The sequence below is a fragment of the Choloepus didactylus genome, chromosome 11 (genome assembly GCF_015220235.1).
Source record: "Choloepus didactylus isolate mChoDid1 chromosome 11, mChoDid1.pri, whole genome shotgun sequence".
Taxonomy (NCBI): Eukaryota; Metazoa; Chordata; class Mammalia; order Pilosa; family Megalonychidae; genus Choloepus; species Choloepus didactylus.
The window spans coordinates 85,485,945-85,508,671 of record NC_051317.1 but is presented as its reverse complement, the minus strand read 5'-3'; the positions used below and the strand labels follow the sequence as shown (position 1 = coordinate 85,508,671).

General features: G+C 35.8%; 1 protein-coding gene across 8 annotated transcripts in view; it reads left to right on the top strand.

Annotated features, from left to right (window-relative positions):
• Positions 1-22,727, top strand: part of PDE4D (phosphodiesterase 4D) — a 1,663,062-nt gene that overhangs the window by 373,315 nt on the left and 1,267,020 nt on the right. The window lies entirely within an intron of this gene.

Below are 22,727 nucleotides of genomic sequence, written 5' to 3'. Positions count from 1 at the left end.
GTAATGGCCCCAAGGCCATCTGTCACTCTTTCTACAGAGTTACCATTCAGCCATTACGGGTGTAGTTATGTATGAATATGTAGAGGGGGAAGGGCATTTTACCCAACAAGGTTTCTTGAAAATTGAAGGTGTACCAAGAGGTATGCCAGTCCTTTGACTGAGTATTGACTATCTTTAATAACCATCCAAGTAAATTCAACAGACTCTGAGGGTATCATTTGTTTTACCAGTTGGGGTTCAGTTGTATGGATTATTGCATAAAATAAAGGGGTTATGTCTTGGAGCCTGGAATTCCTTCTATCATCAAACAGCTTTGCTTATTGTATTACGAGGTGACCTGCATATAAATTACTGAAGTGCAAACACCTGTCTTTCTGTTAGTGATATTTTCTTATTATGAATTAGGTTTGAAAGCAGGCCGTTCACATAATGCTTCCTTCTTTTATTGAATTTCAGAGACATGTGATACAAAAAAAGTGTGTGAAGGCAAAATGGAGAATATTTTGAGTAATTAAAAAATACGTAATTAAACATTTCCTTGTTCTTGGAGGAAAACATTCTAGAAGCAAATGATTAACTGAGCCGTGACTTTAAGAACCTGCGAGTACTTGATGATGCTAGGAGATTTCCTATTTATATTTGCTTAATGCAAAAAGTTTCATCTCTCTGGAAAGGCTCAAGCTTCCCAGATGAAGACAGCTTGAGTTGCCTACATTTATCCAAATGTAAACAGTAGAACTCTAATTTCATTTCTTCTTAGCGTCTTGAAAATTCACTGGAATAAAGAAAGTACTTCCACTTAATTAAATGAGTCTAAGCAGGAGATTACTGTCTATCAGAGAAAAGAGTTGGACTTTCCCCCTAGTTAGAAATTGTCACTTTACGGTGTCAAAAGTTGATTTTTCACTGGTCTATGAATGCACACCCCCACCCTGTTAAGTCTTTGGCATAACAGAATCCAAAATTTTATGTTCAGAAGTAGGTGTTCCCTGTTCTTGAGAAGGCAAGTTTAAAGAATTAATTCAATTTAGAATGTGAGGATGTTTTTCTTTGGTTCTAAAGGTTAAAACAGCCTCTTCTCCTCCCTGCATGACTCTGTACATCATGTATCTGTCGTGATGAAATGTAAGGCATACCAAAAAGGAGGGGGAAAAAAAAGAGACTGACTTATACGATAACTTTATTTATTCCTTAGGAAGCCAGTTTTCATCTTTCCCCCCTCACATGCAAGACCTGGTGCAGATGCCCTTTTAATCATTAATGCTTTGAAACCTTTCTTTATTGGAAAGGATCCATGAAAAATTCTAGCTTTAAAAATATACACTAATTTCACTTTTTATTAAAAGTGATATTTTCCTAGTTTGGGGGTAGGGGTAATTTGTAGTTGTGGTGGGTCAAAAAGGGTGGGGGGGACAGGGCATAAAATGGAAAACACAAAATGTGTGGCATCCTCCCGTGCTCATGACCTGGCGTACCATGGGAGAAAGGCATTCACCAAAGAAGCCCACAAGTAAGTGTAAAATTACAATTCTCTGAAGTATCTTCTTCCTTAGGGTAAGTATGCATCAGCTTGTCCTGATGTGTAATGGCTACTTGTCTTTCTCCATCCTAGAATGTAAACTTCCCAAGGACAGGGCTTTGTTTATTTATCCATCACTGTATCCTCAGCACCAAGCACAGTACCTTTCATGTGGCAGAAAATAACACGATAAAGGAATGAGTGAAGTAAACTCTGAGGCCTGCTGCCAGAAGCTTCATGGTACAATGGCAGCATGGAATGTTAAGACTTGACCTGGTCAAGAAAGAAGGCCAGTGGTTATAGTTTGCTAAAGTTACCAAAACGCAATATACCAGAAATGGGCTGGCTTTTCAATGGGGATTTGTTAACTTACAAGCTTCCAGTTCTAAAGCCATGAAAATGTCCAAATCAAGACATCATCAGATGACATCTGGACTCCTCAGTCTCATGGAAAAGCACATGGCATCTACTGGTCTCTCCCTTCTCTTCCCAGTTTTGTTGCATCCAGCTTCTGGCTTCACTATCTTATTCTCTGTTTTCTCTCTTAGCTTCTGTGTTTTCTCCATATTTTATGTTCCTATAAAGGGCTCCAGTAAGAGGATTAATACCCACCTGGGGCATGCCTCAATTGAAATAACCTAATCAAAAGGTCCCACGAACAATAGGTCTACACCCATAGGAATAGATTAGCTTTAAGAACATGGTCTTTTTTTTTTTAATTCAGTTTTATTGAGATGTATTCACATACCATACAGTCATCCACAGTGAACAATCAGCTGTTCACAGCACTGCTGCATGGCTGTGCCCCATTACCACAACCAATCCCTGAACATTTTCATTACTCCAAAATAAAAACAAAAATAAAAATAAAAGCAAAAATGAACACCCAAAACATCCCATCCCCCCAACCCATCCCACTCTTCAACTAATTTTTGTCCCCATTTCTCCACTCATCTGTCCACACAGTGGACGAAGAAAGTGCAAGCCACAGGGTCCCCACAATCAAACAGTCACACCATGCAACACACATAGCTATACAATCACCTTCAAGAATCAAGGCCAGTAGGTTGCAGTTCGACAGCATCAGGCATCTCCCTCCAGCTACTCCAATACACCAAAAACTACAAAGGGGTATCTATATAGTGCATAGGAATACCCTCCAGAATGACCTCTCAACTCCATTTAATATCTCTCAGCCACTGAGACCTTATTTTGTTTCATTTTGCTTCTCCCTTTTGGTCAAGAAGACATTCTCAATCCCACAATGCCGGGTCCAGGCTCATCCCTGGGAGCCACGCCCTGCATCATCAGGGAGATTTACACCCTTGGGAGTCATGTCGCATGTAGGGTGGAGGGCAATGAATTCAACTGCTGAGTGGGCTTAGGGAGAGAGAGCCCACATCTGAGCAACAGAAGAGATTCTCTGGGGAGACTCTTAGGCATGATTATAAGTAGGCTTAGCCACTCCTTTGCAATAACAAGCTTTATAAGGGCAAGTCCCAAGATCTAGGGCTTGGCCTACTAAAATGGTAGTCCTGAATGCTTGTGAGAATACCAGTAATTCCCCAGCTGGGGAAGTTTAATATTTCTGCATTTTCCCCCAGTTCCTCATGGGAGCCATGCAAATACATTCTTATTCCCTGCCCAAATTACTTTGGGATGTGTCAGGGTAAACTAAACTGTACAAACCTACCAGATGTCACTTCCTATTCTAAGTTCCATGTAATTATGGTGTTTGAATAAACTGACTGTACAAGTTAAATTATTTAGTGTGTTACAGAAAGTATAGATCCTGCACTAAATAAACATCTCTTCCTTTAGTCTCACACAGACATTGAGGTTTTAAAACACGGTCAATATCGTCCTTTACCCTTTGGCCTGATTTGCCTTAGTCCTACCAGATCCATTTCATTCATATCTCTAATTGAAGTCTGAACTCTTTTTCAGCTTTTTAACAGTTGCTGTATGAAGTTATACTGACATTCATAGCTGCCGACCTCTAGCTCTGAGTTTCAGTTGATCGGGTTATACACAAAGGGATCAGCATCTCAGAATCTGGAGATAGCCATTCCAATTCAGGAATAGATGTGACTGCTGTAAGAGCTTACAATCTGGGGACCTTTACCATAAGCCTTCCCCTGATAACCTATGCTATAAGATTCAATTCTCGGAGTTTATACATTATAGTTAGTCCATATTAGTGAGGTGTTATAATGTTTGTCTTTCATTTCTGGTGCATTTCACTCAAAATGCTGTCCTCAAGAACATGACCCTTTCTTAGGTCCATTCAACTTCAAACTACCACACTAGGTTTATTGTTAGTCAGGGTTCTCCAGAGATATAGAGCCGAAAGGAGATAGATAGATAGATAGATAGATGATAGATCTAATTGAGATATATTTTAGGAATTGGCCCACACGACCGTGGGGATTGACAGATCCAAATTCTGTAGAGCAGGTTGCAAGTTAGGAATGCCGATGAAGGTTTCGATGAATTTCCAGGAGTCCTGGCTGAAGTAGATATAGAAATTCTTCTTCCTGGCTGCTGAAGTCCCCAGTTCTTCCTTTAAGGCCTTCACCTATTTGGATGAGATTTCTCTCATTGCTGAAGGCAGTTTCTTTTGTTGATGGTAGATGTAATAGCCAAAGACGCAACCAACTGACTAATGTCTTAAATCCATAAAATACCCTCAGAGTAACAATCAGGCCAATGCTAATTTTATCAAACAACTGGACATCAGAACCTAACCAAGGTGACACATGAAATTAACCATTATACCTGGCAAGGATTCCTTGAGGAAAAGTGATTTGAAGAATGGGTTAGCCTAGCTTGGCAAATTAGGAGTGGAAGGGGCTTCCAGATGGAGTTAACATGAGAAGGAATGACTCTCATGGTAGGAAAAGTAGTAGCTTCAAGGACATGAAAAAAGGCTATACTAATTAACCCATAGGTGGAAAAGGCAGGGAGATGGGGGAAATTGAACATGTTTAAGAGATTTTTATGAAGAAAAAGGATATAGAGCTTTTTAAAGTATTGGACCTGAGATCTGGGGAAGGGGAAAGTTTGGAAGGAAACTTCTGGACTTCTGGGCTAACACGGTGTGGACCCTTCACTGAAATGGATAATACTGTGTGAACTCCATAGTGGGAGAAGGGAGAAGGTACATCTGAATAAAATGCTGCTGAGTTTGAGATGTTTTAAAATACAGTAGTCTGGGGAGAAGATGGGAGGTCTGGATTGGAGAAATAATTTTGCAAGTAATTTTATTTAATCCACAAAATACTTGGTTTGGGCAATTTGCATTAATATTTTTCTTTATTAGAGAAGTTGTGGGGTTGCAGAACAATCATGCATACAATACAGGATTCCCATATACACCCTATTGTTAACAACTTGCTTTGGAACATTTGTTACAATTGATGATAGCATATTTTTATAATTGTTCTGTGAACATGGTCCATTGTTTAACTTACTGTTTGTGTAGTATAGATCACTGGATTTTGCTTAAATTTTTATTCTTACCATACATGCAATCTAACATTTCCCTTTAAATCACATTCAGATATATATTTCAGTGCTATAAATTACATTTACAGTGTTCTACCATCACCGCCATCCATTACCAATACATTACCATCATTCCAAACAGGAATCCTGTATATTTAAAGCCTTAACCTCCCATTCCCTAACCCCATCCTGTCCCCTAGTAACCTATATCCTAGATTCTGATTATTAGTTTATTTATTCTGATTATTTCAAATCAGTGAGATCATACAATATTTATCCTTTTGTCCCTGGTTTATTTCACTCAGCATGATATCTTCAAGTTTCATCCATGTTGTCACGTATATTAGAACTAACTTCCTTTTAGCAGCTGAAGAATATTCCATTGTATGTATATACTACATTTTGTTATCCATGTATCAGTTGATGGACACTTGGGTTGCTTCTGTCTTTTGACAATTGTGAATTATGCCGCTATGAACATTGGAGTGCAAACATCTGATCAAGTCCCATTCTTTTAGGTTTACACCTAGTAGCAGGGGGTGCTGGATCATATGACAATTCTATATTAGCTTCCTGAGGAACCTCCAGTCTCCCACCACAGCTGCACCATTTTACATTTCCGCCAGCAATGCATGAGTGCTCCTATTTCTCCGTATCCTCTCCACACCTATGGCTTCCTGCTTTTTTTTTTAAATAGTGGCCCTTCTAGTAGATGTGAAATGATAATTCATTGTGGTTTTGATTTGCATTTTCCTAATAGCCAGTGATGTTGAACATCTTTTTATGTGCTTTTTAGCCATTTGTATTTCCACTTTGGAGAAATGTCTATTCAAGTCTTTTGCCCATTTTTCAATTGGATTGTTTGTGTTTTTATTGCTGAGTTTTAGGATTTCTTCATATATTCTGGATATTAAACCTTTGTCAGATATGTGGTTCCCAAATTTTTTTTCCCATTGAGTAGGTTGTCTTTTAATTTTCTTGACAAAGTCCTTTGATGCAGAAAAGTTATTAATTTTGAGGAGGTTCCATTTATCTATTTTCTTTCATTGCTTGTGCTTTGGGTGTAAAATCTAAGAAGCCATTGCCTACCATAAGATCTTGAATAGATTTCCCTACATTTTCTTCTTGGAGTTTTATGGTCCTCATTCTTATATTTAGGTCTGTGATCCATTTTGAGTTAATCTTTGTATGTGGTGTGAGATAAGTGGTTCTCTTTCATTTTGCACCATTTTTCTGAAAAGAATAATATTCTTTCCCAGTTGAGTGGACTTGATGGCCTTGTCAAATATCAATTGGCCGTAGATGTGAGGGTCTATTTCTGAACTCTCAATTTGATCATTGGTTGATATATTTATCTTTATGCCAGAATCATGCTGTTCTGTCTATTGTAGCTTGTAATATGCTTTAAAGTCAGGAAGTGTGAGTTCTTCAACTTCATTTTCCTTCTCAAGATGTTTTTGGCTTTTCAGGCCCTGAACCTTCAAAATAAATTTGATAATTGGCTTTTCCGTTTCTGCAAAGTAGGCTGTTGGAATTTGGTTGGTATTGTGTTGAATCTGTAAATCATTTTGGGTAGGACTGACATCTTAATGATATTTAGTCTTCCACTTCATGAACATGGAATGTCCTTTCATTTATTTAGGTCTTCTTTAACTTCTTTTAGCAATGTTTTGTACTTTTCTGTGTACAAGTCCTTTCCAGCCTTGGTTAAATTTGTTCCTAGATATTTGATTCTTTTAGTTGCTATTGTAAATGGATATTTTTTCTTGATTTCCTCCTCAGATTGCTCATTATTTGTGTAAGAAAACACTAGTGAATGACGTATCTTCATCATTGCCCCAAACCACAGAGCCTGTCAGTGACAGAGACTCCTGTGATTTTTTTCTCTCCCTCATTTCTAAAATTTAGTCAGTGCTGGAATGAAAAATATCTCCCTCCCTCTTTTGTCTCAGAGATCAAGGGCCTGAAGGGTACCTAGTTTGGAAAAACCTTATTGTCCCACTCAAGATCCATAAGACTTAGAGCATTAATGAAAAACAAATGGAAAATGTCATAAAAAAATTAAAAATAGATGATAGTTCTAGTTAGTGTCTACTACTTCTAAAATTATGGATTGTTAATAATTTTTAAAAAGGTAAAACCCTTTTCTAGGAGGTAACCCTTTTCCCGAGGTATTTCTTTCAGCAGGAATTGTTGCAGCAAAAGATTCTCCCATAAGTGGTATGAAGGCATTATCTCTTTTTAAAGTTTTCACACCAGCTCTTGTGATGACATTTCATTTTTGTAGTTCATATCAAAGTTCTTGTGTGACTGCTTGTGATTCTGCATCCTCTTGAGGTACTTAAAATCACAATTGTTTTATTTTGGGCCCTAGTTCTTTGCCCTTACACAAAAAAGGCAGAGCATAAATGGATTTCTCTGTGTTAACCTTCAGACCAGTCTTTGTCATCTGTGGAAGATATGGGGCAATTCTTGCTGTTATGACTTTTGCTTTAATGGGACTGAAAGACAATCTCATTTCTTCAATGGTTACAGATTTCTAAATTTTGGTATAGAACCATCATATCTCAAAACCATGATTAGTAAAATGAAGTTTGGTGAGGAATTCTCTACTGTAAGTTTTGTAGCCAGAAACCTCATGCAGAAAAGTCTTTTTTCAGGTTTACTATTCTAAATTGTAATGGATCAACTAGTTTCTCCACTTAAGGCTTTTCTTCTGTGTCAAATACGTTTTCATGAAGTTATGTAATTTAATCTAGATTCTGAGGGGGGCATTTAGTTGTAAACATTTAGGGTTCTTTTCTTCCACCATACATGGCATAATAATTCAGGACAGAAAGGGACAGAATAATACAGGGTACCCTTTCTAAAGCTGTTCGAAAATTATATGAAAAAAATGCTATAGTAAAAACACTGCTTTTTTAGAACATAGATAGATACTGTTTTATTTTCCTAGACTGTTGAAAGCAATATACCATGAAATGGTTTATCATTAGAGTCTGAGAAAATGTCCATAAGGGGATTAAGACCCATCCTAAATGAGGTAGGTCACACCTTAACTGAAGTAGTCTCATCAAAAGATCCTAGTTATGATGGGTCCACACTAACAGGAATGAATTGATTTTAAGAATATGATTTTCTGGGACACATACAGTTCCAAATCACCTTAGATAGATAGATAGATAGGTAGATAGATAGATAGATTGAGGCAAATGTAGAAATACGTTAAAAAGTGGATCTGGGTATCTGGGTAGGGAGTACATTGGTGTTCTCTGTATTAGTTTCTTTTTTTAAAATTATTTCTGCAACTGTCCTATAAGCTTGAAATTATTTTGGAATTAAAAGTTAAATAAAAAATTAAGTCTCTGCTTTTAATTAAATGTCTGTATATGCTACAGTGGTCAAGACACTTCCCCAGGTCTTTAGCAGCCCCATGTTTACTCGGTTGACTCTTTTTAATCCCTTGATCCCAAAGGAAAGGAGCCACATCTAGTGACTCGAGTTTTCTTTGGCATTTCTCCAGTGACCTATTGACATAATGTGACTTTCTTAGGTTAAAAATTTAACTCTAGGAGCTCACATTTTCATTGAAAATAATTTTAAAAACAACAGATGTGCTAGTCTTTGTGTTAAGGATAATAATCATGATCTCCTAATCTTAGGTTCTGGCATTCGTTAATATTTGTGATGTGCTTTCAGTGGTCTAGTTTTTTACTGTTACGTATTTTGAGAGATGATGAAGAATGGGTTATAAGCTGTCTACCTCATTTATATAAGGGAGCCAATGTGATAAAATGCAGTGATCTCCAATGTGGGGTTCAACAAGAAAATATTCGGACTTCTATTTATATTTACTTTCTAGTCTCATTTTTTCAAATTTAACTTTTTATATGTGTTGGATATCATACAATAATACTTATGTGTGGTGATAAATAAGTATATAGATCAGGAAAATGTGTTCAAAATTTTTTTCCTGTTAGGGATGTTACAAAAAAGTTTAGAAAACCCTGGTGCCATGAAAAGTGTATAGTTGTTGAATTTGGAGACCTGGATTTAATCCCCAGATCCGCCAGAGACTAAAGGGCTGATGTCTAGTAAATTAATTCATTTTTTCTGGTCCTTAGTGTCCTTATCTATAAGGATACTACCACATAATAGATTTTTTTGGTAATTTCCCTCTCTATAGGTGCTTTCAGATGCTTTTTTTTTTGTAGCTGCAAGGATGGTGCTACTATCTGGCACAGAAATGGATCATGTGAACAATGATGAAAATGCCTGGGAATGAAGTGAGTTCCTTCACTAAAGGGATTCAAAGATAGTTTGCAAGACCATTTAGTCAATCTCCATATAGTGTAAAAAGATTTCAGTATTAGATGGTGGTTCAGCTAGGCAAAAATTCTCTTCTGCTCCCTACCATTTATAAGTTTCTATGATTCTAGGTCATGTTAATCTATTCATAAATTGAATTGAAGACCAAATCCAAAATAAATGTAAAGTCAAGGCATTGGGACACATAGAGTGATATTCTTCTTAAAATAAGAATTTAATACATCCCTGTAATATTTATGCCCAAAAGATGGGGGTCAGTGTTACAGAGCCAGCATATTCTCTCAACTGGGTGACACTGAAAATAATCTGACAAAAATCGTTCTCTTCATTTTTTATTCTCTACATAGTATGTATGGTGAATGTTTCATGATGCGTTTTGAGATTTTAATCATCTCTTCATAGACCTAGGGTTTAATTTTAATTTCACTGAAAAATTTTTTCCCTTCCTTCATTGTTTTTATATTGTTTGCTTTATATCTTAACATCCAACTCAATGACAAAAGTCTCTGAGTGCCTTGTCCTGTCAACAGATTTATCTAGTCGAGCTAACTTTACAAGGTTTGTAAATTTCAGATCAGATTATCTGAGCTAACCCTTCCCCTTTCCCAATGTCTACTGCCCCACTGCTTTTCTGGCTAACCAGAAAAGGAAAGAAAAGATACAGTTAAAGGGGAAGGTATTTAAAAATGTCTATAGTAACAGTATATTTCTAAATCAGGGATTATTTTAGAGATTTTTTTAAAGCAACTTTCCTTATGATATCAATGTTGATATTCTCTGAACTCATGAATTGTTATAAATCTCATCTGGAGAATGAACTGGGTAAATTTTAATTATTCTTCATTAATCCATTATCTTATGCTTTGAATTCTAAAGTACCTTGTAGTATTTTACATTAAACTCCCAATTTCCCAGTCCTCTGGATCATTTTCTTCCCACCAGTCGAGAGATTCAAGTTATCTTCTGCTCAATTGGATTTGTTATGTTTCTTGATGAAATTGCCCTCTGTTTGACTTAGGATTCTTTTGGATACTTTACATTGGGATAAATTTGTCACTCACCAGATGTCTTTTAATTGACATTCCCTGTTCTTTCTTTTGACAGAATCATTGTTTATTGTTTATTCAAATCTGGAAGCAAATCCTGGCTGTTCAGAGGACACAGGGTACTTGGCAAATCCATTGCACACTGAATTTAAAGCCCACCTAAATAGACTGTCAGTTTTGAATCCAGGAGCCCATCTGATGAAATATGTACAGCAGTCTCCATAAAATCACCTTCTTTCACAGAAGACTTTTAAAAAATGTTTTCCAAAGTTTGTAAATCAAATATATCTTAATTTAAAAAAAATAATTTTTTCTAGTTGTACTTTTGCATTGCTGAATTTTTGGAAGCAATCACACCTAATAACCCAGGGTGAGTAATATATGCCATTTCGTCTGTATTTCATTCCATCTGTGCCTGCTTGGAGAGGGCAGACTGAAAGAAATTTAGAAAGGATGATATATTTTGTTATGGCACTTCAAAGATGTGCATTTATTATTTCTCACAATTAACCTGTAAGATTGACTATTTTGGGATTTTATGGTTAAAGTAAAAATAATGGACCCCTTCCCAGGATGGCTCATTTCTTTACTATATCCATTACTACCTAAGGTACAGGATTGACCAAGTTGCCACAGCTGAGATTCATGATAAAGTTAACTATATAGAATGAATTTTTCAAATATGGATAGTCATAAGAATCTAAAAAAGGTCAGAGATGATATTGTAGGTAAAGATGCTTTGAAAAGCAAAAAGTGCAAATCACAACTAAGATATTTTTGCTGGTATGTTTTTAAGCAACGAACTGAAAAGGGAACTTGTAGTTTTAGAGATTTCATTCCTTTGGTCTCTATTTAACCCTTCCTGCTTATGCTCTTTCTTTCCTAAATGGCTCATTTTGTTTTTCAACAAATATTTATTGAGTGGCTATTGTATGTTAGGATCTGTGCTAGGTTCTGAGTATGCAATAGAGAATAAGATATATGTGGTCTCTACTCTCATGGAGCATATTTAGCAAATAAATTTATAGTTTTTATATATTTTTGTTCTATAACTCCCCCACCCTCACCTTAACTCTGATCACCCAAGTCTATGCCATTTTAATCTTTAATTATTCTTCATAGGGAATTTGAATTCCTGTCTCTTTCATATCACTGTGTTCATGCACTTCATCACATTGTGGCTATTCATTTGGCAGAGATATTTTGAGCAGTGAATAATGTGCCATAATTGTCAATTACCCTCATTGTTGCAGAAACATAGATTATCTTAGAGTAGTTGAAAAGAACTTTTTTCAGATAATCAACAATAATGTAAGAATAGTTGAGCATATAAATGAATATGAGTATGGAAGGACAGATCTGAAAGAATAGGGCCTGATCAGCAACTACTTGCTCTGAAATCAATCACATGACCGTTTTGGTGGCCAAAGTCAATCATTAAATTCTCCCGTTACAAAAAACTCCACTATTTTTTGATATTGTAATGTGTTTGCTATTTCAATTTTGGACAATTTTGAGTTGGAGTTGAATTCTAAGTGATCATATTCAAGAAATAATTGCATGTATTATACTTAATGTAAACACCAAAGATACAAAAAAAATGTAGAGGAGACTTGTTGATGACAAATATTAAAGAATTATTTTTATAGAGAGTGTCTATGACAAATTAAAACTATGAAGAAAATTTGATGGCGTTTTCTATTAGTAGTATTTTGCTCCAGAAAAAAATAGTTTGTTTTATTTTCCTAGCTGCTAAAACAAACACCAAGCAATAGGTTGGCTCAACAACAAGAATTCATTGGCTCACATTCTCAGAGGCTAGAAGGTTTGCTTCCTCCTGGGGTCTGGTATATTCTGGTTGGTCGGCAATCTTTGGGGTTCTTTGGTTTTTCTGTCATATGGCAATGCACATGGCAATCTCTTCTTTTGCCTCTGGTTCTGGGTTCTGTTGACTTTCAGCTTCTATCTGCTCCCAGTGGCTTCTCTATCCATCTGACTTCCACTCTGCTAAAAAAAGTCATCCAGTAATTTGGATTAAAGCCCAGTTTGATTCAGTTGAGCCACACCTTAACTGAAATTAAGATCATGAAGAGATCTTGTTTACAATGGGCTCACACCCACCAGGATGCAGACCAAGGCCAAGAACATGTCCAAACTAGGGTACACAATTCAATCCATCAGACTTATAAAGTCTTATTATTTCTAACTAAATCAAATTATGATTTTGAAGGATAAAGTGACTTTGATTAAAATTATTGATGTCTTTACATTGTTTCCCAAGATGAATGCTTCCTAATCCAAATATTCTAGTCTTGGTGTAAGCTTCTCCTATTAAGGGCAATGTTAATTAATTCTGTTAAAAGCTGCCAGGATGAAGCACTCGTGTTGAAGGGAAAATGGGCAGTAGGGCAGGACAACCAGGCCAAGCACTGACTTTTACCTGAAAAGATCCATAGAACACTGGTGTCAGTTAAGACTATTGTTTAAGCTCTGACAGAAAGCACAACTCAAACAGGCTTTGGATGTAAAAATTGAGGGTACTTTTTGATGTACGTAAATGAAAAGTCCATAGGTAGCTCTGACTTTAGATATGGCTGGATTGGGCACAAATGATCTCATCTGGCCTGTGTCTTATCATCTGTTGGCTTTGCTCTGCTGTTTTCTTTTTCTTTTTAATTTTGTTCAAGATGCTTGGACAACAAATCATTTGAAAATTGGGCAGTACAAAACAGAAAGTGCTAAGGACCTCCACTGAAGAAACAGAATAGAGAAAATGCAGAAACAAGCAAGGAAATGTTCAAATTGGCTGACATTGTTTCCATTTTACGTGGGGGGTGGTTTCTTACAAAGTTGGGAGCAAATATACTTTGATTAGTATAGCATGTCCATTCTGGTAAGCTTTCTTTCCTGGGCCAAACTGGTTTATCATCGGGTGTTGCTTATCTGCAGTTCTGTATGGTGCATTCCATTGTTGCTTTTTCTTGGAAAGCCCCTGCAGGTCAATTGCTTTTGTATTCAGGAAAATACTTTCTCAGAAAGGGGCCTGTTTCGGTTTGTTAAAGCTGCTGGAATGCAATATACCAGAAATGAGTTGGCTTTTACAATGGGGATTTATTAGCTTGTAAGTTCACAATTCTAAGTCCATGAAAATGTCCAACTCAAGTCATCAACAGGATGATACCTGATCTCTGAAGAAAGGCTGCTGGCATCCAGGACACCTCTATCACAGGAGAAGGCACGTGGCCGGCGTCTGCTGGTCCTTTGCTCCTGGGTTTTGTTGCTTTCAGCTTCTGGTTCCAGTGGCCTCCTCTCTGAGCTTCTGTGGGTCCTTTCTTAGCTACTCCAGGACTTTTTTTTTGAGCTCTCTGGGCTTCTTCTGTATGTCCTTTATCCTCTTGTATAGGACTCCGGTAAGGGGGTTAAGACTCACCTTGAATGAGGTGGGTCACATCTCAATTGAAATAATGGTCCAAAAGGTCCAACTTACAATAAGTCTGAACCCACAGGAATGGATTAAAAGAACATGGCCTTTTCTGGGGTACATAACTGCCTCAAACCAGCATAGGGCCCCTCCCAGCAACATCCAATGCAGATGGGCATTTTATTTTACTTAACAGTTCCCCTTTTGGTTGTTTTTGCAATGGATCTCAACAGAGAATTGACCAAAAGATTCTATTCACTCCCATTGCTTTCTTTCCTTGTTGGGCAGTCAAGCAGCCCTGGCCTGTTGTTCTTTTCCTTTCTCTTTTTTTCTTTCTTGATTTCAGTGAGGCTCATTGGGTTAAATTATATTTAAGCCCCCTTGGAGTTGAGTTAGTTACTCAGTTGAGTGGATTACAGGAACAACGCTTTTTCCAAATCAGGGTGTCTGTTATTTTTATTTTTATTTTTATTGTTTTTAGTCTCAGTCCACCAGAGACAGTCCCACTTCTATTTCATTTTCCTTTTGATGGTCTATCTTAAGGTCGACCATCTGATTTGAGAGTGACAAGGAACTGGAATGGGTTCTTGAAACATAGTTGTATAAGGAATAAAAACATAAAGACTGATGATCACAATTGAAAGTATAAATCCCAAGCATGGTAGTTGATCACATGTTCCATTAAACCAAGAACCTAGGTTAGGGAATAGGTCTGTCCATTGAAATGTTTGAGCTTGACTGCTATCATGAAGCAACAGGTTGTATCACTGTGCTAGACTTAATAAATTAAAGCAGCATAGATCATGGGCAATCAGGGTATCTAGATCCCATCTGTTTTGTAAGATCGTTGATGCTAAGCTGTCAACTTCAGCCTGGAGGTCCTGAAGAGCATTAAGAGTGCTATTAAAGTTCTATTTCATAACGTCAAATATATTTATAACTTGTCTCTCCAGGTCATATGTACCAAGGGAAGGTAAGATGGTGCACATGAAGGAATGGAGCACTTTATTACTGTAGATAAAGGGATTGGGGATGCTAAACCTCTTTTATAGGTTTGAGGCTTAATGTACAAAAGATCCTAGGTTATCTATCTGATTGGCATGTAGGATAGATAATATATGCACCACATTCATCTGTTGATGGAACTTGGGTTCCTTCCATCTTTTGGCTATTGTGAGTAAAGCTATGAACATGATGTACAAATATCTGTTCAAGTTCCTGCTTTCAATTTTTTGGGGTATATACCTAGAAGTAGGATTGCTTGGTCATATGGTAATTGTATACCTAACTTTTTGAGGTACTGCCAAACTGGTTTCCACAGTGGCTGCACATTTTACATTCCACCCAACAATGAGTGAGTGGTTTTGATTTGCATTTTCCTAATGGTTAATGATGTTGAGCATCTTTTCATGTGTTTATTGGACATTTGTCTATGTTCTTTTCAGAAATGTCTATTTTAAGTCTTTTATCCATATTTTATTTGGGTTTGTCTTTTTTGATGTTGAGTTGAAGGATTTTTTTTTAATATATTCTGGGTATTAAATCCTTATTGGATGGTGGTTTCCAAATTTTATTCCATTCTGTAGGTTTTCTTTTTACTTTGTGATGAAGTCCTTTGATGCAAAAAAGTTTGTTTGTTTTTTTTTTAATTTTGATGAAGCTCCATTTATCTATTTTTTTTTTTTTTCTTTTGTTGCTTGAGCTTTCGGTGTAAAGTCTAAGAAACAGTTGCCTAACACAATATCCTGAAGGAATACCCTTTGTTTTCTTCCAGGAGTTTTATAGTCCTGATTCTTATATTTAGGTCTTTGATCCATTTTGAGTTATTTTTGTATATGGTGTAAGATAAGGGTCCACTTTCATTCTTTTGCATGTGGATATCCAGTTTTCCTAGCACCATTTATTAAAGAAACTATTCTTTCCACATAGAGTGGAATTGGCACCCTTGCCAGAACTCAATTGGCCATAGATGAGAGGATTTATTTTTGAACTCTCAATTCTATTCCATTGGTCTATAAGCATGTCCTAGTGCCCTTACAATGTCGAATTGATTACTGTAGTTTTGTAATAAGTTTTAATATCAGGTGTAGTGAATCCTACAAATTGATTTTCTTTTATTCAGGATGGTTTTGGCTGTTTATGGCCCCTTACCCTTCCATATAAATTTGATGGTTGGCTTTTCCAATTCTACAAATAAGGTTGTTGGAATTTTTTGTTGGGATTGTGTTGAATCTTCAATTGTTAGGGTAGACTTGACATCTTAACAGTATTTAGTCTTCCAATCCATGAACATGGAATGTTCTTCCATTTATTTAGGTCTTTTTAAATTTCTTTTAGCGGTGCTTTGAGTTTTCCATGTATAAGTCCTTTATATCTTTGGTTAAATTATTCTTAGATATTTGATTATTTTAGTTATTGTAAATAGATTTTTTTTCTTGATTTCCTCTTCAGATTGTTCATTACTAGAGTATAGAAACACTATTGATTTTTGTTTGTCGATTTTGTACCCCACCATTTTGCTGGATTTGTTTATTAGCTCTGAAAGCATTCTTACGGATTTTTCAGGATTTTCTCTATACAGGATCATGTCATCTGCAAATAGAGAATGTTTTACTTCTTCCTTTCCAGTTTGTATGCTTTTCTTTTCTTTTTCTTGCCTAATTGCTCCATCTAGAACTTTCAGTAGAAAACTGAATAGCAGTGGTGATAGTGGGCATCATTGTCTTATTCCTGATCTTAGAGAGAAAAGTTTTAGTCTTTCATGATTGAGTATGATGTTTTCTATGACTTTTTCATACATGCCCTAAATCATGTTGAGGAAATTTCCTTCTATTCCTAGTTTTCTGAGTGTTTTTATCAAGAAGGGATGCTGGATTTTGTCAAATGCATTTCTGTGTCAATGGAGATGATCATGTGTTGTTTTTCCTTTGTTCTATTAATGTGGTGTATGACTTTAATTGATTTTCTTAAGAACCATCCACTTGATCATGGTGTGCAGTTCTTTTAATATGTTGTTGGATACATTTTGCTAGTATTTTTGTTGAGGATTTTTGCATCTATATTCACAGAGGATATTGGTCTATAATTTTCTTTTCTCATAGTGACTTCATCTAGCTTAGAATGAGTTAGGAAGTGTTCCCTCCTCTTTGAGTTTTTGGAACTGTTTGAGCAGGATTGATGTCAATTCCTTTAGGAAAGTTTGATGAAATTCATCAGTGAAACCATCTTGTCCTGGGCATTTTTTTTGTTGAAAGATTTTGATTACCAATTCAATTTGTTTACTTGCTATTATTCTGTTGAGACCTTCTGTTTATTCTTGAGACAGTTGATGTAGTTTGACAGTTTCTAAGAATTTGTCCATTTTATCTAGCTTTTCTAATTTGTTGGCATACAGTTATTCATTGTATCCTCTTATAATCTTTTTTATCTGTGGAGTTGATAATAATTTCCCCCTTTCATTTCTGATTTTGGTTATCTGCATCCTCTTTCTCTTTTTCTTTGTCAGTCTACCTAAAGGACTATCAGTTTTGTTGTTTCAAAGTTTTGTTTTGGTTTCATTGATGCTCTATATTGGTTTTTGGTTCTTTCATTTATTTCCACTCTAATCTTTGTCATTTCCTCCCTTCTTTTCACTTTGTGTTTAGTTTGCTGTTCTTTTTCTAGATTTCCATATGTGAGGTTATGTCTCTGATGTGAGATCTTTTTTCTTTTTTTTTAATACAACCATTTAAGAGCTATATATTTCTCCTTCAGTATTGCCTTTGTTGCATCCTGTAAGTTTTTGTATGTTGTATTTTTGTTTTCATTTGCCTCAAGATATTTCTTAATTTCCCTTTAGATTTCTTCTTTGACCTTTGGTTGTTTAAGATTCTATTGTTTAATTTCCACATATTCGTGAATGTTCCAGCCTCCCTCTGCTACTGATTTCTAGCTTCATTCCATTCTGCTTAGGAAGATACATTGTATGATTTCAATATTTTTGAATTTATTGAGAATATTTTTGTAACTTAACTTTTGGTTTCTCCTGGAGAATGATCTATATGCATCCAGGAAAATGTGTATTTTGCTGCTATTGGATAATATGGTCTATATATGTCTGTTAGTTCTAGTTGGTTTATATTATCATTCAAGTCTTCTATGTCCTCATTGATCTTCTGTCCAGATGTTCCATTCATTATTGAAAGTTGTGTACTGAAGTTTCCTACTATTAATGTAGAACCGTCTATTTCTCACTTCAAATCTATCAATAATAGATAATATAATCTATCTATAATTATATATATTTATAATTGTTATGTCTTCTTGTTGAATTGACCTCTTTATCAATATATAGTGACTTTCTTTGTCCCTCAGAAGAGTTTTGGACTTAAATTCTATGTTATATCTTAGGAGTATTGCTATCCCAGCTCTCTTTTGGTTGCTATTTGCATGGTATTTGTTTTTCCATCCTTTCACTTTCAACCTATTTGTAGCTTTGAACTTAAGGTGAGTTTCTTGTAAACAACATATAATTGGGTCATGCTTTTTTATGCACTCTTCTGTTTTCTGCCTTTTGACTGGAGGGTTAAATTCATTTTTTATTTCAAGAAACTACTGATAATGCAGGACTTTATTTTGCCATTTTGCTAATTGGTCTTTGTTAGTCTTATACCTTTTTTTGACACTTGAGTCTTCCATTAATTCCTACTTTCATGTTTATTTATTTATTTGTTTTGTAGGGTGCCATTTTTAGTCCCTTTTCATTTCTTTCTGTATATATTTTTCATGTATTTTCCTTGTAGTTACCATGGGACTTAAATTTAACATCCTAAATCTATAATAATCCCATTTCTTTTGAAACCAACTTAATTTCAAAAGCTTACATAAACACTGTTCCTTCACCACCTATTTCTCTTTCTTCTCTTTCTAGGATTCCTATAATGCATATATTGGTACATTTGATGGTGTCCCACAGGTCTCTTAGGCTCTTTTTACTTTTTTTTCATTCCCTTTTCTTTCTGTTCCTCAGCCTGAATTGTTTAAATTGTCTTATCTTTGAGGTCACTGATTCTTTTTTTGACAGCTTTAATTTGCCATTAAAACCTTCTAGAGAATTTTTCATTTCAGTTATTGTGGTTTTCAATTACAGTATTTCTGTTTGTTTCTTTTTTCAAATTTCTTCTATTTATTGAGATTCTCGTATTTTTCATTAATTGTGTTCCTGATATCCTTTAGTTCTTTCTCTGTATTTTCCTTTATCTCCTTGAGCATATTGAGAATCACTTTTTAAAAATCTCTGTCCAGCATATTGAAGTCTGGTTTTCTTTGTTGATGGTTTCTGCATTTTTATCTTGTTCCTTTGAATGGACCATCATTTCACCTTTCATTGTTTGTATTTTAATCTTTTGTTGCACACTGTACATTTTAATATTTTTAGGTGTTAAATCTGGGATTTAATCCTGAGCTGTCTGTTCCTTCAATTGGTATCTAGGTAATGCTATGACAGAGATTTACTTAAGTGCCAGGAGCCAACAAAAATAAATAACCAAAGCAAAAAAAGGCCTTTCACAGTTTTGCAAGCTGGCTGTTCATTGGCTGGTGCTCTCCTTCAGACATTAGCCCTTCTATAAAGTAGATGAGCCTGAAGTGAAGGTGAAGTGTAGGGTACTCTAAGTCTTTTCTGATCCTGTGTCTTATCCTAGGTTTGTGCTTGTTCATGGCTTTAAGGAATTTACAGGAATTTAAATCTACTCTATACCTAGTCAAATAAGACTTTCTTCCCCTTCTGGATACTCTATTTTATGACTTAAAGCTGGTAATACTTTGCCCTAGGCCTTTTGGAACTAATTGTTTCTTACCCTCTTTAAAGGCCCTCAAGGTGCTTCTGCCTGCCTGGCAAGTCCTGGGAGGGTGAGCCATGAAGGAGTTTCCTGGTTCAGCCTTTCAGGCTGACACCTGAGAGATGGGCACCGACTTACAGGCACCCCAGTATGCACATTGTGGTTACTCTTTTCTCTCCAGTACAGGTCCTGGGACCCACAGTGGGAGCAAAGAGTGGCTCCATACCTCACCAGGGAGGGGTTGGGGAGGGGTCAGCAAGTGTGCCATGAGCTGCTTCTATTGTTTTTTAAACTGCATTTTTTTTTTTTTTATTTAGTACTTGCCTAGGTACCACAACCCTTTAACTATTTCCTGAAGATCTGAGGAGGATGGCAGGCCAGTTTTTACTAGTCATTCAAAGATTCAGTGGAGGACTGGCACCCTGGTTTGTCTTATGCCACCATAATGGTTCACCATAAGCCTATATCAACTAAGAAGGATTATTTTGGTCATTAAATAAGTCTGGTTTCATGAGATTTGTCCTGATTATTTACATAGGTGCTGCAAGAATAGTGATTTACCATATAAACCCTTTTAAGTTTGCTTTGCTGGAAGTTTTAATAAGGAATCCTATTAGATTTTTAAAAGCCTCGAGTTGAGGATTGGCTCTGCTTTCATCAAGTGTTGCATTCAGCCTTGTTGTCCAGCCTCACAGCCTCTCAAACTCAGATTTAATCCTGAAATTTATTCTACTTGGACCAACCTAGAATCACTCACTAAGGCCAGAGGAGTACAGTCCTCTGATTGGCTTAAGTTTGGTCCACAGCTTCATTTTTAGTACTAGGACTGATGATAAGACATTTAGTTAATAAACTCTCACAGCCATATTTTTTTTTCTTTTTATTCTTACTTTGGTGGTTGTCTGGACTTCTTTTTTGGCAATATTGCTTCTGTTTAAGGCTTTGGTTGTGTTTATAGCTATCAAACTCTTGAATTTAATTCAGTCAGTGATATTTATCAAGCCCTCACCAACTATTTGACTGCACTGCAGCAGTTTTATCCACAGAGCTGTGCATTAAATGGTACTCTGGGGGCTCAGAGAGGTAACATACCACCGAATCACTGCCAGGTTGGGATTTCAGCTTTGTAGAGAATCTGGCTCACTAAACATTAAAAATCAAATGCATTGAAACTACCAAAACAAAAGATAATACCACCACTCCTCAACAAAAGCAACCTTTTCCACAAATTCATTTAATACAAAAAGCTACAAGCTGTGGCAGTCTTCATCCTCTATTTACTGTATGCACTTTAAAAATGTTATGAAATGTCTATATTCTGTTTTTCTGGAAGAGACCATTATAGTGTTAATTTACAATTAGGGAACCATTTCAACATAATATGAATCATTCCAAAAGAGACCTAAATATTTTGCAGAAATAACAGTCTCTGAAGGGCTATTCAAAGATATATAACAGCATGGAAGAAAAGTAAATAAATCCCCAGTATGAATGTTTATAACGACTGAAAGAGTAAATGTTTTTGGAATAACTCATGTGAAGGTTTAACACATAATCTATCACCTAAAGTAAATGAAGTAACTGGCAGAGAGTCAAAGAGAAGCATGTTATCCAGTGTGCAGTGTTATGTTCTACTCAGAAAGCATTTATGTGTTCTGATTTCCTAAAAAAAAATGCTTAAATTCTCATATGGCAAGAATGGAGAACCAAAACCAACAAAAAGTGGAAATAGATGTTGGCAAAAGTGGCTCAGAACAGATATACAATAAAAATTTTGATAGGTTTTCTAATGTTGGAACAGTCTTGTCTAATAATATTATGAAGTAGTCTTTTATTCAGATCTTTCAAAGTGGACACTGGTCTGATCAAGTCTTTATGGCACTTTAAATCTGTATTATTGCTGATACCATACTATAAATTATAAGAGACTTGAATGTTCTAGTTTAGAATTTTTAACTTTTCACTGTTTTGATTGTAAACAAACAAATAGTATATGCTATGTGTATGCAAGGACATAAATTAGGAAGATTAACAAATATTTTAGTTGACATCTGCTTATTTGAAACCAAAGTTACATGCTTTCATTAGAGTAATACTCATCATTCATTAAATTATCCTGCATCTTAATTTCACAAATTCCTATCAGTTTGTGACTTTGCACAGTTACCTTGCTGGTCTATATTTTAGTCATCTGTCAAATGAGGGGAGTAAATTTAATGAAGGGAAAGATTTCTTTTAACTCTAAGATTAAGACTCCGTATTTCTAAGATTGTGTATTTCTCAGAACAGCCTCAATATTTTGACACCATTAGTCAAAATATAGGTTTTTCTTATTAATGAATAATTATCCTTTATAATCAAAGTATAAACAGGATCCTGATTAATGTGTTTAGCTCCTTGAGCCTCTGCCAACTACATAAACCACTGTCCCTTTTTGCTGGACTTTTGCTACCTCTAAGGAATGGATGGAATTGAAAATATCCTCAATTCATTGAGAATTGGTAAAATTATTTAAAATTATTGCTGCTTTATACTTTAATGCTATTATTTTAAACACCTAGTTTGCAGATGGATGGGTAGAAAGGCTGTGATAGCTTGAGTGGCTCTGCTTTGAGGATACCTGAATCCTTTGACTTTTTTTTCCTAGTGAGAGCAGGTAGATCAGCTCTCTGCTGAGAACCACACTTTGACCCCTGCAATTCATGGGTGGTCATCTCAAGCCTGGCTTTTGAAACTCCGCTAACACAAAATCCTTTAAACTGCTTTTCCCAAAGGGGACAAATGAGGCCCCTTCCTTTCCTAAAGTACAACCAATTCTAGGAGGTAACAGATAAGCAAATTTTATTGAGTCTTGAATATAATAGAAGAAAATCACAATGGAGAAAGGAAAACCCTTTAAACTGAATATAAGGAATAATTTTTGGCATTTATAGGTCAAATCCACTCACTGGATCTTTTATCTTTTGTCATTGGCCTACATTCCTTTTTTCTTTGCTTATCTCTCTATGTTGAAATGTCTTTTTTATTGTATCCTACCTGGAATCCAAGCTCTTGACTCCCCTAAGACCCAGGAGACACTCCTCATT